Genomic DNA, 17400 nt, shown 5'->3' with positions numbered 1-17400 from the left:
CAGCTACAATGACCTTGAAACCAACCTTCAGTGCCACTGTAGATTGTAGATGAAATCGTGCCTATGCATGCCTTAAAGTGGTCAGTGTAGAGTGCTGTATAAATAAACAATTTTTACTATCAGCTATGCACTGAGCTCTCTCCATTTCATGACACCCCTCTCTTGCTAGTGTATATCTGGGCTTCAGGTTAGTTCATCCTTTTTTTTTTTCTTTTTTTTTTTTTTTTTGGCTAGTGTCCCAAGCTTGATAGAAATTTTGTTTGTTTTGGAGTAAGTTTCTTTTTTCCTTTTTTCAATGTCACATATATCAAACTTGTAGATAAAGTGGAAAGAGATCCTGTATAACAGCAAAACTATGCACTGTTAAGCCTCAATTAGTAGGTGAGGTTTAGCAAAGGACTGCTTTCTTGAGTGACTGGTAGCATGTCTTTCGTTAAATGAGATAGTGTGATTAGTGGTGCTGTGTAGCAGTCTTGGCTCCTGTTTTGGATGTTATAATTAATAGTGCTGACCTCTGACTGTAAAAGGATACAAAGTAGACCTATTATACCAAAGCATTTGTATGGTAATTTTCAGGAAGAGTGGCAGTGATATTAATTTGGGATTCAGCTGCTCAGAAGATAATAGAGTATACTGTGACCTGGAATTTTTTTTTTTGTCATTAGTATTTTCTCCCAATATTTTGAATCTTCTTTCTGCTGCTGTAAAGTTGGTGGAAGATGAGTGGAAGTGTACATAGAAGAAATGGGACTAAGCAAATGGTATTAGCTTATTGATCCTAATCTTTTAAAGCATGTCTTGGTGTTACATGTCTTTTTAACAGGAAAAATTACATACTTCAACAGAAATAATGATGTATTTCCATTGCATATGAAAGTGAAGTTACTTTTTGTAAAGTCAGCTGGCCACCTGTCAGTGGCTAAATGGCATTTCGGTTGAACTGATTGGTGCAATGTCAAACAGAATGAAATATAGTTGCTGTCAGAATCCCAGTGTTATGTTTTGAAGATGCAAGCTTATACAAGTACTAACTCTTTGATATTCTTTTTGGTTTTTTGCTTCCTCTCATTGCTGGAAAGAAGTTTTTAATGAAAAATATCAAAAAGCAATACAGTTAAGTTATAATAATAGTTTAGTATTTATAAGATTTTCTTTACTAGACTAAGATCAGCTTAGTCAAAAGTGAGGCATAAAAATTAGTTAGAGTTTCCTTCAGGAGGGTTTCTGGGTCACTATGCCTTTCATAGTAATGTAAAATTATTTGTCTAGACAAGGTAAGTATGTATTTAATACACAAGTATTTCAGTTATTTTAAAATTGAAACAGTTTTTCTCATAGTTTGATCATCTGCTTATATCATTAGATAATGTAACATTGGGTGCTGTGTAAGTGAGCCTGTCTGTACTAAACGGTTAGAGAGTGTGGTGGGTTGACACCAGCCAGCAGCCAAGTACCCACGCAGCCACTTACTCAGTCACCTCTACCAAGGGACAGGGAGAAAATGGAAGGCAAGAAGACTCATGGGTTGAGATGAAGACAGTTCATTAGGTGAAGCAAAAGCTGCGCTCACAAGCAAAGCGCAAAAAGAAATGTATTGACTATTTCCCATCAGCAGGCAGATGTTGAGCTGCTTCCTGGGAAGCAGGGCCTTGGCAAACATAGTGGTTACTTGAGAAGATAAATGCCATAACTATGAATTTCCCCACTTCTTCTGCCTTTTCTTGAGCTTTGACTGCTGACTGTGACATCATACGGTATGGAATATCCCTTAGGTCAGGTGAAGTCAGCTGTCCCTGCTATGTCCCCTCCTAGCTTCTTGTCCACCTCCAGTCTACTCACTGTGGAGGGCGGAATGGGAAAAAGAAAGCCTTGAGGGTGTGCAAGCACTGCTTAGCAACATTCAAAACGCTTGACAAAACCTTGTTTTAGTCACAAATCCAAAACACAGCGCCATACAGGCTGCTGTGAAGGAAATTAACTGCATCCCAGCCAGACCCAGTAGAGAGAGAAATCCAGAATTTTAGTTACATTTAAGAACATCATATGCTTTCTGGTCTTTTCAGTGGTACATACTGCTGAGTATTAAAACATGCATTCAGTCTCATAAACTACTATGTACTGAAAGTGTTTTATTACCTGTAATATCTTGTAATACATCAGCATTATTTGCGTTTTCATTAAGCTAAACAGTAACCCTCTTAAATTAAAAGCAGAAAGTGATGGCTGACTGAAAAATTTAAATTGAATGATGATATTAAATCTGTCTCTACAAATTGGCTTTTTTATAGCAGAAGATCCTGCTTTGAAGGTGTAGTGGTTATTGGTTAACTGTTAGCAAGTGACATGCTAATAACTGGCCCAAGGGCTTAAAAAGAGATGCTGATAAACTAATGACGGTGTAATTAAGCTGGTAGGAGTAAAATAATGCCAGTCTCCAAAGCATACCATAGAATTAATAAAACAGGAGTCTTTAAGAGAAGAGTCATTGCACCTTTTTAATTACTGTGATAATTGTATGCTGCTTGTCTGTTCCCTAGGGGTCTAGTGAACCACTTGGAGACTTGAAGCAGTATGCTAGACATTCTCCAAAGCATTTGAAATATGTTTTCATTTTAGCAAAATGAGATTTCAGAGGCTTGTAATGGACAAGTCTTATCTGTAACTTTAGTAAATAAAAGCATCTATAATTAGAATGCAAAGAAAAAGAGTCTCTCCAGAGACTCAGTGAGCATCACCCTCAGTGAGCAGTTACATATTTTCTAAAGTGCTTTGCTTCCTTTTGATGAAATGTAATATAAATGTAAGTGCACTTCCAGTGTAATGTTCAGGAAGGCTGAGGAATTACATTCAGGTCTGGATTAGATTTAACCTAGAATGTGGAGTTCAGGTTTGAAAAAGAGGAGTTTCATGGATTTTGGCCATTGTGAACCACATTTGAGTCAGACTTAGAAAAAAGGGCTTTTCTTGTTTCAAGGTCTGAAATCGAGGCTGCCCCAGGTTGTCTGGAATCACTAGCTGCTGTGCTCAAAGCTCCCTCTTCCCACAGCTGTCTCATATGGTGTTAGGAACCTAAAAGAGTGCTGCCATTTAAAATAAAAGGAGGGCAGTGGGAGATGGGAAGAAAATTCATGAGGAAGTACATGACAGAACATTTCCATTATACAGTATATCTCAAATTACTCTGATGTACATTTTCACTCTGGTATGGTTGTAAAATAAGAATTCCAGAGTAGTCACCCACAATTGGAGTTATTTAGGGGCAGGATATCAGAATGCTTCACACTTCAGACACCATTATCTGAGGAATAAGACTATTAGCTTGGTGTGAGCCTCACCATGCCAACCACTGCTATAGAGACCTCAACCACACAGCCGCCGCTAGCAGCTAAATAGCTGCGCAAATATTTAAACCAAAGAAATCACTTTGTATGTAAACACAGAACCAACAGTGGCTCTGCCATATGGGATATAATAAGTTTGAGGACCTGAGAATCAATAGTTATAAAAAAACCCTGTTACCTTTTGATGAAATAGATTGGGAATCCTCTGGTGTCTGAAAAAGTCCAGAATCAAATCTTCTCTAAATCTGACCCCAAACCAGTAGAACTGTCTGTAGTAAAACCTAAGCAGGAACATTGAAGGATTAATAAGGTAGACTATGTTTTGTAGTTTTCTCTTACCCATATCAATATTTCCATGGGTAGAATTATTTATTTCAGTGCTTTGCAACGTGTTTTGTTGTTGACATGCACTGCATGATACAAATCTTGACCCAGTATGTGTCCCTGCGCTCTGATGGTGAGACAGTGGCCCAGTTAAACAGCCTCCTAGAAAATTCAGAACTGCTAAATGAGCTCCTGCAAATTTTCTTTTGCTATGGCCTCTCTATTAGAAACTTTTTTTCTAAACAGTGTTGTTCCTTGAATCTGCTGGTGAACAGATACAGCTTAAAGCCAGCCACCTTAGGAAGAAGAACTAAAATAAAATCCTCTCTCCTGCTAAGGGAGGGGATGTTTAAGGCTGCCTAGGAAAAAATCATTGTCTTTTTCTCATCATGTTTCTTTTTTCACTGTGACATTTGGAATAATCCTAGAAAATTAGCATCTTTTCCTTTCCTGAGCCAGAAAACTCTATTGGAATTTAAGAACATAAAAAATAAATAAAAAGACTGCCATGAAAGAAACTTCTGATAGAATGTCCCCAAATTTTGGGGGGCTTTTAGCAGTCAGAACTCTACTTCTTTGTGCTAAGACACACTTACTGCCCTGGAGTATTTGCAAAAACAATCACTGTCAATTTAACCAATAATTTTCTAGGCAGAGAATTCACGCATTCCTCATACAAGGAAGTAACAGGAATGTTTTAATTAACATAGTTCATTTTGCTGTTTCTTCTACCCCATCACCTGAGCTTGTCAGGAGGAAAGCTGTTACTCCCAGTACAACTGAGCTCTTACATCACTGCTGTAGGTTAGTTGTAAACTGCCTGGTTACTCCTAGAAGGCTTGTTACAATCTGGAAGAACAGAGCAGAGGAACTCTTTAAATCCCCAGTCCTAAAGATTATTCTTTTTCATTTTATTCGTTTTGCTCACTGCTTTGGCTTCAGCTGGGTGATTTTCCAAGATGTCAGAATTACTTCGCTAGTTCTGTGCTGCCCAATGGCATCCACTGGCATTGTGAAAAAATCTACATGTGCCAAAATGCTTAGTGATGGAATGAACAATCCTCTTCCCTCTGATCCATTAAGACCTCATCTCCTGTTACCAGATCCTGAAAATGATCAGACATGGACCAGAGCAACAGTGCTATTTTCACTTGGGAATGCTAACCAAGTTCCCTGTTTTCTCCTTTTCATTGCTAAAAGGGGTGCATAACTTACAAGCATATAAGGTTTATAGCCAGTTGAAAAACTGTATGGAAATATGGTATTCACATAGGCAACATGGTTCACTTTGTTGAAAATTGTAACCTGATTCAAAGCCAAAGTACAAACCCCTTAATCTTCCCCATCTACCCATTTTAGATAGTCCCTACAAATTATACAGTACTTTACTGTCATATGCTCTCTAACTGCATCAGGTTACAACAGGTTGCAACAGATACTAAAGAAGTATCTTTAGGCAGGTGGTATGGGCCAGCAACTGTCTTGAACCCTGCATGCAAAGTCAACATGCTCAGGTACACCAACATACGCTCAGTACATGCCAGGCCATCGAATCCACACAGTCCAATAAGCACAGTTGTCCCTTTCCTCCACCTGGCAGTACCTGAGGTGGCAGGTTCTCCATGCCACCACTGTCCTCCTGCCCCATGACATGGAGCACCTGCCAGGTCCTCCAAGAAGGACAGTCTGCAGCCCCTAGTGTATGACATTCTGAATACTCAATCATCTTTGCAGTTGGTCTTCCCTATTTTCAACCCTCCCATCTTCTGTCATTAATTCTATAGTTAGTCTCTCCCTTTGTTAGTGTTCATGCCCTGGCCTGTCTTGCATCTCAGTGGTACTTACTGCTTATTTCCATGCCCTTCCCCATTCTATATCACTATTAGGAAAGATGAGTTCCTTCCTAAGAACTTCTCTAGGTAGAAACGGTGGCTGCCTTTCTCTGTTGTTGCAGGCTTCTTTGGATCTTTTGTCATTTTTGTCTCAAGAAAAGAGGAAGGATCTTTGTGTCACTGGGAATTAAGTTCTTCCTTCCTGTTGCTATACCTTAGGGGACCGCCTAGGGAACCAACAGGTTCAGTTTTTTTCAGGCATAGAACGAAGTCTTAACATTGCTTAGTTTTGTGATGATAAGAAAATGTCAACTTGAAGCTATACTGCAGGTTCTTTTGTACAGCTGTTTCTCAGAACTTAGCAATTTTTTCAGAAATTTGAATCAAGGTTGTACAGCAGTGTTGTATCAGAGTTAGACCTCAGATCACAGATGCCTGAACCCTGAGGAGAAGGGTTGGAGATATTGCACCATTTCATTTTCCATGGAAAAATTCAATGGTATTTCTAAAGTCACCATTCCAAACCTGAAGCTGTAATAAACTTGCAATGGTTTAAGCCCAGCCAGCAACAAAGCACCACAAAGCCACTCGCTCACTCCTCCCTGCCGCCAGCCTGAGTGGGATGAGAAGGAGAAAATATAAAGAAAGACTTGTGGGTCGAGACAAGGACAGGGAGGGATCACTCACCATTTATGGTCATGGGCAAAAACCAGACTCGACTTGGGGAAAAAACAAAATCAATTTAATTTACTACCAATCAAATCAAAACAAGGATAATGAGAAGTAAAACCAAATCTTAAAACACCTTCCCCCCATCCCTCCCTCCTTCCCGGGCACAACTTCACTCGCAATTTTCTCTCCCTCCTCCCTCTCAGTGGCACAGGGGGATGGGGAGTGGGGGGTTGTGGTCAGTTCATTACACCTTGTGTCTGCTGCTCCTTCCTCCTCAGGGGGAGGACTCCTCACCTTTCCCCTGCTCCAGCGTGGAGTCCCTCCCATGGCCTGCAGTCCTTTGCAAACTTCTCCGGCGTGGGTCCTTTCCATGGGCTGCAGTCCTTCAGTCACAGACTGCTCCAGTGCAGGCTTTGCCACAGAGTCACGGCCATCTTTGGGGGCATCCCCCTGCTCCAGCCCGGGCTCCTCCCCGGGCTGCAGGTGGGCCTCCGCTCCCCCGCTCATCTCCACAGGCTGCAGGGGGACAGCCTGCTGTCTCACCGCAGGCTGCAGGGGCATCCACCTCCTCCAGTGTACCTCGCATTCCACTCTCCTCCCACTCACTGCAGGTTCCCCTTCTTAAATCTGTTCTCCCAGAGGCGCTACCACCATCGCTGACAGACTCAGCCCTGGCCAGCGGCAGGTCCAGCTTGGAGCCGGGGAAGCTTCGAGCAGCTTCTCACAGGAGCCACCCCTGTAGCCCCCTTCCCCAGTACCAAAATCCTGCCACAGGAACCCAAACCAAAACTTTAGTAGGAAGTTGCATTCTTTTATCTGAACAGGAAGTCCACAGTAAACCATACATTTCATGTATGGTTTTATTGTGAAAGTAAGTTACAGTTTTAATAGAAATTTGAAATGAAGAATACGTACTGTAACATCCTTTCTCCTAATGCCTTTCTGATATACAAATAGTTCCCATATAAGGTCCATTTTCTTGTGAGGAAGGGTGGAAGCTAGTATTGGATTTTCTGCAGTCTAGCAGGTGCATCACAGCTTTTGGATGTGTAGAAGGTAAGCTGATAGACTTTAATAGAATTCCAAGAAATATTACCTAATGGGATGTATGTCCATGTGCCTCTGTCAGTTGTCACTTACCTCTGATTAGGAAACAAAAAAAATGCATCTTCTTGGAAAGGGCCTTACTGAAAACACAAACGATGTCCAGCTGTTACTACTATATGAAAGTTCTTCCTTGGCAGCCACTTGTCTGGAAACAAGTACCCAGGTTGTTCCTTACTGAGCTGATTTCTTTGATGCTGTCTTACAGAAAAGCCTTCCCTTGTGTTATTGGAGGTCTTGGGTCAAGGAAAAACAAAATAATCCAAATTCCTACCATAAAAAATCTTTCAATCCAGTTCTCCTCTTCTTTATCTCACAGTCTAAAATTCCCTTCTGGGAGTCCTTTAAGTCCATGAAAGCAAAAAAAAAAAATGCAGTAAATGGCAGTGAATACAGCTGCAACAAATGCCACTCCTATCTTCAAGAGGGGCAAGAAGTAAGACCCAGGGAACTACAGGCTGGTCAGCCTTGCCATAATCCTGGGAAGGTGATGGAACAACCCATCTTGGAAACCATTTCCAGGCACATAAAAGGACAAAAACATGATAAGGAGAAGTCAGCATGGGTTCACAAAGGGGAAGTCATGTTTGATGAATCTGATAGCCTTCTGTGATGAAATGGTTTGGTAGGTGAGGGGAGAGCAGTGGAGATATCAAAAGCTGTCTGGACATGGTACTGAGCAGCCTGCTGTTGTTGGCCCTGGTTGAGCAAGGGTGGGGTAGGGGGTGTTGGACCAGATGGGCCAGACCCTTCCTGGCTCAACCATTCTGTGATTCTGAGTTTTTGTCAAATGCTGGGAAGAGGAGCTGTCACCATGTTGTCTATTAAATTCACCTGGACTCTGCTTTTTCAAGCAGAGATGTATCATATCTCTCCACCATATTCCTGTCCTTCACTGAGGCTCTATGAACAGTGAGGTACAGCGTGATGGAAAGACTCCTTACCATAGACAAAAGTTCGAGTTCCACCACATCATTCTGGATGCTTCTTCAGATTTGTGGTTGCCAATGATAGGGAAAAATAAATATTTTCTTTTAGAAAATAAAACATTATCAGGGTGTCTGCCCTTTCATCACAAGTGTGTCTTTCTTTTGCAGGGGAAATTGCAGGTTGGTTCTCCATTTAGTGAATCTTCAGCCAGTGCCCACAAATACTTTTCCTAACATCAGCAACTGAGCAAGCTAGTGTTATGTACAAATTACTAATCCCTGCACTCTTGTGTGTCTTCATCAGTCCCTAAATACAGATTCTTGGTTCAGTTACAGCATCCAGAGGTCTCCCTGGAAAAACAGAACATTTTCCCTCCCTACCACCTGAAGGGGAGGGCAGGAAGAGGACAGGAAAACTCCTGCAAAGATCTAGGTCTGTTGGCCCTCTCTCTGACACCTGTGCTGGAGCGTATATGGAACATAGACACATTCTGGTGATGATAAGGATGATAAGGAGTATGAAACCTGTCAGATTGGTTTGTTTTGAGGAGCTCCTTGTTACAATGAGGAGAAGCATTTAGGATTCTTTCCTGATAATTATAGCTGGATTAATATAGGGGTGGAAGCTGAGTGTTTGTAAAAAGAACTGCCAGGTAGTACTGTCTTTGGTTGTGTGAAAAGCAGTCATATAAATGGAGACTTAATTCTTCATTTCATTAGATTCCCATTTCAAAACATTTGCAGAGGAGGAAATTAACCTGCTCTTGGAGACAAATGAACCTTCACCATTTTATAGCAAACCTGAGGGGCAAAATTATTAACTTCACATCTGACAGGTAGAGGGAATGTGAAGAAAACATAATGACCCTTGAGAAAAAGTAGATAATACCATTTATCTTATGACATATCTCAATCTCCAGGTTTTTTGCAGTCTCTTATTAATTATAAGGATAAGCTCAAAAAGCACACACTCAAAAATTATTTTACCCAACTTTGATTCAGGTAGAATTTCTCAGTATGGAGTGAAAAAAACCCAGCAAGTTGGGAGTGTACTGGTTATAAACCAAAGACTGGTATGTGGGCACTTTAACAGACGTGGTAAATTAGGTATACTTGTGAAAGGTATTGGTAGGCATTTGTCACGGTTTAACCCCAGCCAGCAACTAAGCACCATGCAGCCGCTCACTTACTCCCCCCCACCCAGTGGGATGGGGGAGAAAATTGGGAAAAGAAGTAAAACTCGTGGGTTGAGATAAGAATGGTTTAATAGAACAGAAAAGAAGAAACTAATAATGATAATGATAACACTAATAAAATGACAACAGTAATAATAATAGGATTGGAATGTACAAATGGTGCGCAGTGCAATTGCTCACCACCCGCTGATCGACACCCAGTTAGTCCCCGAGCAGCCATCCCCCAGCTCCCACTTCCCCCGGTTTCTATACTAGATGGGATGTCCCATAGTATGGAATACCCCATTGGCCAGTTTGGGTCAGCTGCCCTGGCTCTGTCCCGTGCCAACTTCTTGTGCCCCTCCAGCTTTCTCGCTGGCTGGGCATGAGAAGCTGAAAAATCCTTGACATTAGATTAAACACTACTTAGCAACAACTGAAAACATCAGTGTGTTATCAACATTCTTCACATCCTGAACTCAAAACATAGCACTGTACCAGCTACTAGGAAGTCAATTAACACTATCCCAGCTGAAACGAGTACACATTCCTCGGCAGTATTCTGTTCTGAACAAATTGAACATAAACTGTTCCATGGATGCTTTGGTTCTCTCTTTTCAGAGTACTACTGCAGATTTAAATAAATACATTGGTACTATATTATTAAAAGTAATTAGAAATACAGAAAAGGGAATGCTTTGGGTATAGGTGCCTTCCCTGTGAAGTTGCACAGTTCCTTGAATTTATCCTTAACAACTTTCTGCTGAGCACTTTCTCCCCTCTTCTGAGGGCAATTTTCACATCAGTTATTCCAGTTTTTGCATTGTTATGCAATACTGCCTTCCAGTTACAGGCAAACTTCACTTCATTATTAAGAATGCTGATCCTTTGGCAAAAACATTAGCAAATGAGATAGGAAAGAATGGCTTTTCATCTTGGAGAAGGTCTTATCCAAAATAAAAGCAAAATCTCTTATACATTTGAAGTGGCAAAAGTATATTTACTTCTTCAATTTATTTCTAAAAGAATAATTAATTCTGCATGCCTGAAGGTGTGTATGTGCATGTACACATACATGCACACACATATATCCCCATCAATCCCGTTCTCTTTTTCCTTCATATATATGTATGAATGTGTCGCCCTATGACCAAACGGGATTTAGGCTCTAAAGCACAGGGGTTTTAATTAAAAAAATGGTTGACTGAACTTCTGAGCCATCTGTTTTAGGAGCCAGGAAAATAAGATGTCCTATAGACAACAGAAGCCCAATTTCTGAAAGATATGTCTACTAAATATCACCACCTTATGATGGTAACCCCATTTTCTCTTATGACAGACCTGCTAGGCTCTTGCCTTGCAGCACCCAGTTAGCCAGGAATCTGCTGTCAAACAGAGTATTTGATGTTAGACTTCTGCTTCTGTGACCTCAGCTGCCTCAATAAGGGCACTAGTTCGGTGCTCTCTCATCTTCTGGAATTAAATTTTGGCAGGACTGTGTCTAAATTTGACTGTGTTTAAATTTGAAACAAGTTATTTCGATGAATTTTGCCCATGGTTTTAAAGGGTATTGGGAGATGGAAATGGATGAACACAGGCATGCTTCTCTGTTTTATTATTTTAAGGCTCACTCTTTTGTTTGACACTGTTAGACCATGTTCTATCTTGCCCAGCAGCTTTGTCCAGTTGTAAAACACATAACTGGACTATTCTGTTGAAGCATCTGTGAAGCACGAAACATCCAGGAATTATGTAGAAACACTGAGATACTTAAGTTTTTAACCTTTTAGTTTTCTTTTTTTTAAAAAAAATTGCTTATGAAAAAGTAAAATCAAAGGTTTACAGAATGAACGGTATGTTAATTCTACCGCACTTCAAAGGAAAATGAACAATGACACCACTCAGGTGCTTCCATTTTTTTTCAGTGCTTGGGAGGCATTTTGGTTTTGCAAAGCTGTTTGTTTTACAAATGTAGAATTGTATGCAGAATCCAGTCCAGCCTCCTGAAGGTTCCCATGAAGAAGAGCTGGTGCTGTGAGTTCTAGCTTTTCTGGTACTACCTTTTGCTATAAGGTACAATTACAAATTTATAGCCTAGACTATAGATTAGGTGTCTAGTTTGAGACCTGAAATCGGGGCAGATCCTGATGAAGAAATATCCTGACTTTGGAGGACAAAAAATATCTCTTTCTCTTCAGGGTGCTGGGTCACTGCAGTGCTGTAAATAGGTTATGCTGTCCTACAGTCCAAGGATCTATTCTGGTCAGCAGGTGTGCATCACGTTTCTGTTTACAACTATGAAAAATAAAGTTGAGACAGTTCAACAAGTGCTAGACCTCCATTTCTGTAGACTTAAAAGAATAGTTTTGTTTGGTAATCCATCTAATTACTGCTGAGTTTGTTGGTTAGGCAGGGAGGGGCATCCCTGTGGAACTGAGATTCTTCCAGACTCTTACAGGCAACAAATGTTTGAGGGAGGAAAGCTGCTCTATATTCTTTTTTGCTACCCTGTACCTACATGGCTAGATGGATTCTGGCCCAAAGAAAATAAAACATTTGACTATGAAGACATTGAGCAAGCAAATACTTAATTAAATATCTAAAAGGAAACAAGAAATGAAATTGGGAGATGCTGTGCATAGCATTATCATGAAGTCCTGTATTAAAAGAAAAAAAGATGAGATTAAAATAAGACTGCCAATGAAGTTAATGATTTAGGGCTCTTGCATATCAGTATTCGTGTTCTTTCTTTCATCCATAAGATGATCTTTTTTATAATGAGAAATATGACCAACCATCTAAAATACTTCTAACAATTGTTTTTTCAAATCTATACTTCTGATGTCTGCATTTAGCTGTCTTTCAATATATACCATCCTTTGAGCACCCTTTTTATTATTTTAAATATATTAAAAATTATCTGTGCATTTAGTTCTCACTTACTCATTCTGTTAAGCTTGATCCAGTTCCTGGTAAGGAAAAAAGAGGATTTTCTTTTGGGAAAGGGAGAGTTCAGTTTTATCCATTAGTTCATGATTCAGAACTTTCAAAAAGCTCTCTGAAGGTGTTTTGGTCCACAAATTTTGCAGTAGAAAATGATGTTTATAGTGGACTGTTATCTTTTAGTATTATACATATAGGAAAATGCATGTAAAGCAAAAAGATAATAATAGGTGTTTACTCTTGACACACAGAAGTGCCTTTTCATTTCTAAAAATTTATGTTCTTTGGAAACAAAAATCAAACTGTCTGTCAGTTGCTCTTTGTTTTGACTGTTTCTGCAGATGTTTTGTTTGCAATTAGCTTAAAAAAACCACCAAAAAATATTCAATAATTTACTTAATTACTGTTGTACAGCATTGAATTTGAGAGGATGAACCAATGCGTAACTGGCATGTTTGGCCAAGTAAATGAAAAAAATAACTTTTAATGACCTGAGCATAATTATAGATGACTTTGGAATGACAACTGGCAAAAATTGTACTGTAATTAAATTTCCATTATAAAAGTTTCATCTTTTTTGTCTGACAAGTAAGGCTAGATTGTGAAGAGTATTCATTTATAAGAGGAAGAATTAGAGAGCTATAATTTATAATTCAGGGTAATCAATGAAAGCATTTCTTTTGTCAAAAAACCTTTCACTGACAAATAGCATTGCATTGTTGTTTTAAAAAGAAACTAAAAACTCTTTCGTTATTTTTTTCACTTACTGTAAAAGATGAAAAATTCTGGTGGTTGAATCAAGTCTTGCAGTAATTCAGAATAATATTTTGCAGATAGGGCTTCTCAGTCTGTTTTTCTCTTTATTAGCATTAACTTTGTCTCAGTCTATATCTAAGACTGTTCCTACTGAAGTAGGATCTTTCCAACGCCATCTTATCAAGGTTCTGTTTAATCTTGAACAGAGCTGTTTCTAGTACAAGAAGTGATAACATATTCTGATTTCCAAACTTTCCAATTATTGATTGAGATGGACCCTTTGCTTTCCAATACTGGGGTCTCAAAGAAAATGAATAAAATCATTATGAGGCTGTCCTGTTCATTTCTACATAATCTTTCAAAGGGAACTCCAGCAAAGATTAATATTTTTTAAAATGTTGGCACCAGGTTTTCAAAGGCAACTGCAAAGCTCAGAGTCACTCTCATTTGACTAAAAGATGGGTGATGCTTCTTCCATACACTTGTTTGAGTGTAAATACCATATTTACAGAGGTATTTTGTGTGCTTTTGTTATCGCTGTTAATTAGACACAAGTCTACTCATTGTACACTGATTCCTCTTACTATACTATCTGTTCATTATTTAAACAAAGTGTATATGCCATTCATCTCAAAATACGATTCTTACATACACAGAAAAGTTGGACTCTTGACTAAGTAAAAATGCCTTTTGTGTTACCTGTGAATCTGTTAAAACAATGAATCTATTTCTGCTCCATTAGCATCACAGAGTAGTTTGGCATGAATCTTCCAAAGCTAATATATTTTATTCTGTGTTACAGTGACATATTCTTTGCTAAGCAATTAATGTACAATATTGTACTGAGTTCCTAAAAAAACTGACTCGAAGATAGGTTATTTTCATAATGATAATTTTCAGGGACTGTCTACTAAAATTCAAAGTGATCATTTACTTCTGTGTGTACTACCACTTCACTGTTAGTCTTTTGACTTACAGACCATTGCTTGTGAAAGCAGTCAGTGTTAATATCTTAAAATCTGTCAGAAAAGTACTGTTCTGGATTCATTTTCATGCTCTGCAGTAGCTGCCTCCTGGATGTTGCTGCAAGTTGCTGAGGCCAGTTTGCATATCTTTTTCTTTTTGTTCAGCCAACGGGCTTTAATCTCTGCATTTATGCATTGATTTTTAAAATTATACAATTTGCAATCAGACAACATCTTAAGGTTTTATTCTGCATTTGGATCTTTATAGATGCACACTTCTCTAGTGGATCAGTCTAGAGTTTTTTCCTTAAAATGAAAAGGTTTGAGCTGTCTTCTGTTATTGAGAAGTTTTAAGTGGCATGGGCCTAGATGTCTTCTGTAACACTTGTAGTGTAGGATCGGTTGCTTTGACAAGTTGAAATGCTGCAATGACAGGGCAACACAGTAATCTGCCTTTGCAATGTCTTAAAGATGCATGAAGAAGAAAAAGTTAGCCCTCAGAGACTTCTGTGAATGCGAGTACATCACAGATCAGCATAAACATTTAATTATTACTTCATAAGGTATAGCTTAGTATCTTGATCAAAAATGGGCACATCTAGTACAGCTGAGCAGCTGATTGGAGCAAATCTTTGTGAAGTTCTTAGATCATACATAAATGGTGACTTATTTATTTCTCAGATTTACAACTCATAAATCTAGGTTTATTTTTATGAGCACAGGTAACCAATTTCTTTTTTCTTCTTAATTTTTTTTGCACAAGATTATTTCTGGCCCTAAGGGGATGGTGGAGCTATTAAATGATGGTGGAAAGACATGTAACATTGGATAAACTAATTTTAAACTCATTCTCAGAAAAAGCTGAACTATGTTTGCTAAAATTTTTCAGCATGATGAAAGAGGAAAAGTAGTTGTTTCAGTCTAAATTGTTAATATTCAGCACAGTTACACAAACAGTAAGAGACTGATAACGAAATGTATGTGACAACTGTGTGCACTAGTATCTGTAGGGGTATACTTTCTTGTGGTATTTCTCATGCAAAACACTAGTTTAAGGTTACCAAATGAATTCAGAAGATATTTAGTTGCTTTACTTTAACGTGCAGTGGCTGATGCGTGGCTAAAATAAAATACATTGAATATCATTTAAAGTAGTAGTGAATATCTTTGATTTTATTCAGTATGAAACATTAAAGAATATATGCTACTCAGATACTCTTTTTGAAGAAATTTAAAGCGTTGTAATTTGTCTTGGATAGCACAAAATTGACCATGAGTTCAAATCAGAATTTTGTCATGCTGTAGTAGAACCACAGGGCACATGATGTAGAAGAAAAATAATTTTTGCCTATTTTCAGTCTTAAGTTTCCATGGATTGCAAGAATTACAATTTTTGCTGTTTGGGAGAGGGAAAAAGGCTTCAACAGTGTTGCAGTGGTATTAGATGTCGAGATTATGACTGGAATAACTTTTTCCAGTGAAAAACAGAAGTTGAAATGTGCTGCAACTCAAGATTGCTCTAGAATGAAACAGCCTGCAGGAAGATACAGAAGCTGTCATGGGTTGCTAAGCCTTCATCTGCTCAGAGCTTAAGACTCACAGAAGCTGACACTCTTTACAGCCATATCCTAACTCTTCATGCAGAGAAACAAAAAGGGTGAAAAGCAGAACAGCTTTTTTTGGGTGGGCAGGTGGGTGAGCAGAAGTGAATGTGGAATCAGTCTCCTATTGAGGAGGGGGAGGAGCTCATTTCAGATAGAAGCTTTCTGGATGAGGATCAGGAGACCCTTGAGTCCTTTACTTTGGCAAAAGTTACACTTTTGCTTTGGCTGAAGCTCATTAATCCAGTCCAACCTGAGCCCGCAGTTTTTGCTGATCTCCAGCATTTTCCTTTGCTTATATCCATGGAGAAAACCTCTTTCCTCCTTCTCATTAACTTTCCCATTTTATTCATCATGTTTGACACCAGTTTTGGGTAGCATTTCTTGTATAAGCCATATCACAAAATAGGTTATGTAGGTGTAATCCTGAAAAGCACAGTTGATAAAGCAATAATTCAAATAACATTAGAATTTTTAACTAATAATGATCTAGTGCTGAAAAAGAAATTCTGAGGCAAGTCTATGGTATTTATCAGGGGTAATCAGAGAAACAAAGAAATGTTTGTTTTCAAGGTACTGATAAGTAATCTGATTATGCTGTATAATTGTATTTCCATCATGCTGTTATTTCAAGTCATTTTATTTTGGGGAAAGTAAATATAAGCCATTAAGACTAGACTATTTTGCCTTCTGTGATCAAACTTGGAAGGGTTTTGTGAATATTTTCATAATAAACTTTCTGCTGACTTTGCCCCAGAATTGCTGTGAGTAATTGGAGGAAATACTGTGGTTCATTAGACAGCTTAGTGCCTATGGAAAAAAAAATGTTACTTCCATAAACTTACTTTCTAAGATTCAGCAGGAGTGTGGGTTGCTAATTGAGAATTACCTCCAGCTTTTACATATGCCATCAGGATCTGTGCTTGTGGTGCTCACTGTATATCTTCAGTGACTTCTGTAGTCAATGTGGAAAGATAGGCTTTGTAAGAGGCTGATTCAGAGCAGGATCAAAACAAAGTGTTCTTACTCATCTTTTAAATGAATCTTTTTTAAATTCATATTTTAAATTCATCTTTTAAATTTTTTGATCTTTCCAGTGATGATAAAATGCTTCTAGGGAGACTAACCTGCATCTTTGTAAATACCCACAAGTCTCTTTGGGGATAGAGATAAAACATTCTACAATGAAGGTTAGATTTGCTGCTCCTGTAAAATATGTAAAGACTTGTCCAGGCTATTGGCACAGTGATAGTGTCAGTCCTAATATCCACTGACAAAGGACTAAAATCAGTTATTTTCCTAAAATAAGGTCAGGAACACCTTGTTTAAAGCCACACTTTTAGTCCATTGTTGATTAAGTTCTGTGTTATAATGTGAGATGGTGCTGTGACTTTCTCAATCTAAGCAGAATGCGTTCTTACTCTGAATAGAGAAGACAAATGTCTCCTTAATTTTCCAGACTGTGTCCATTCATTTTTAGATGGGCCATTGCCAAGGTTTAAGTATAACACTTTGACTCAGCTTGCTCTCGATGTCTGTTTCAAGGATGATAGTATTTATCATGTCAGTGGGGTTAGAAGTTGTCCAGACTTCTAATATAAACACGAAAATTTCCGTTCCAGAAAAAAAAATACCAAATTCTGAACTCAGTTGCTATGGATTTTATGCAACTGATTTGAAATATTGTGAAGAGATGCCAGGGAATTGTGCTGCTTAAGAATAAGCTGACAATAGTAGCGTTATCAGCAGAGGTTCATG

The 17400-nt window shown here is 38.7% G+C and overlaps 1 protein-coding gene across 12 annotated transcripts in view; it reads left to right on the top strand.

The window, feature by feature from the left end:
* The window catches only part of PTPRM (protein tyrosine phosphatase receptor type M), a 500309-nt gene that overhangs the window by 205391 nt on the left and 277518 nt on the right, over window positions 1-17400 (top strand). The gene's annotated exons all lie outside the window — the stretch shown is intronic.

This window comes from Haliaeetus albicilla, chromosome 3 (genome assembly GCF_947461875.1).
Source record: "Haliaeetus albicilla chromosome 3, bHalAlb1.1, whole genome shotgun sequence".
NCBI lineage: Eukaryota > Metazoa > Chordata > Aves > Accipitriformes > Accipitridae > Haliaeetus > Haliaeetus albicilla.
The sequence above is the reverse complement of the archived record's forward strand: the minus strand, read 5'-3'. Positions and strand labels throughout refer to the sequence as shown.